This window comes from Cynara cardunculus (assembly GCF_001531365.2).
Source record: "Cynara cardunculus var. scolymus isolate 2C chromosome LG 10, CcrdV1, whole genome shotgun sequence".
Taxonomy (NCBI): domain Eukaryota; kingdom Viridiplantae; phylum Streptophyta; class Magnoliopsida; order Asterales; family Asteraceae; genus Cynara; species Cynara cardunculus.
The window spans coordinates 19,083,001-19,084,186 of NC_037537.1; positions in this window are offsets into that span (position 1 = coordinate 19,083,001).

Sequence of the window (1,186 nt, forward strand, 5' to 3'; positions counted from 1 at the left end):
GGGTTGTTCGGTAACGGGTTAATGGGTTGTATGACATGTATGGCTTAGTCTATAAGCCATACGTACATGTTCTGAAGCGGCTTAATGGGTCAGAAAAGGGTTTATTCGCACATGCCATAAAAGGAAGTCATATGCACTCAGCCCTTCAAAAAAGACATCTCCTACCCCCTTAAACATAAAACACACTTTATCCAAACTCGATCTTCTCTCTTGTTGCTCCCTCCGTGATTTGTTGAGATTTCTTCAACACACAACCAGTACGTCTTTATCCGGCGGAATACCATTTCATTTTCTCCGGCGAAAGACATCTTTGACATGTGTTCCTCCATGAATTCATTCATCTGCTCCTCACTCTCTCCATCTCTCATTTTCTCTTTTCGAACCGAGTTTTTTGTCATTGAAATCGATCCTTTTTGTTCCTCAAATATGCCCCTCAATTTTTTGCTAGGATTTTGGGTGTTTCCCGAAATCGAGCCCTTGACTTTTTGTTCCTGAAATCTGTGTCGTATTCGTGACCCTTCCTTATCTGTTCTTCATTTACAAACTGACCATAAATGGGGTGTTACATGCCCCTTACTTAATAGACATATTTAACGGAGTTGATGATAATGAATCATTTTTAAAGCAAAATATAAACAGTAGGTGTGTATTTATTATTGAAATCTAGGGACCACTTTCTGAGATTGTTGTAAACCACACAGAACAAAATTGTAGTTTACTCTTAAAAAAATTAATTATATATTATAGACGATTTAATTTTATCGTCCTTTTTCCACAATTACAATAAACAAATTTATTATCGATATTTTAATACCAAAATCATTAAAAACCATCAATAAATAAACTCCAATTTTATTATCCTAAAACTAGGATTTCCGGTTTTCATATTCTTTTTCACCTAAAAACTCAAAATCTACTATTTAAATTTTAACCAAAGAAAAGATTCTTATATATTATTATCTAGATAACTTAAAATTGAATAAATCTCTATATAAACTTCAACCAAATTTCATACTTGAAACGGCAAAAAAGACGACAACTATAAAGTTAAATTGTATTTAATAAGATTAATTTTGATTTATACAAATCAAATCACAAAACTATTTCTTATTTATTCACTTTAAATAAAATATAATATGGGTTTATAATTTGATTTGTTTAAATTAAAATGTTAATTACATTAAAA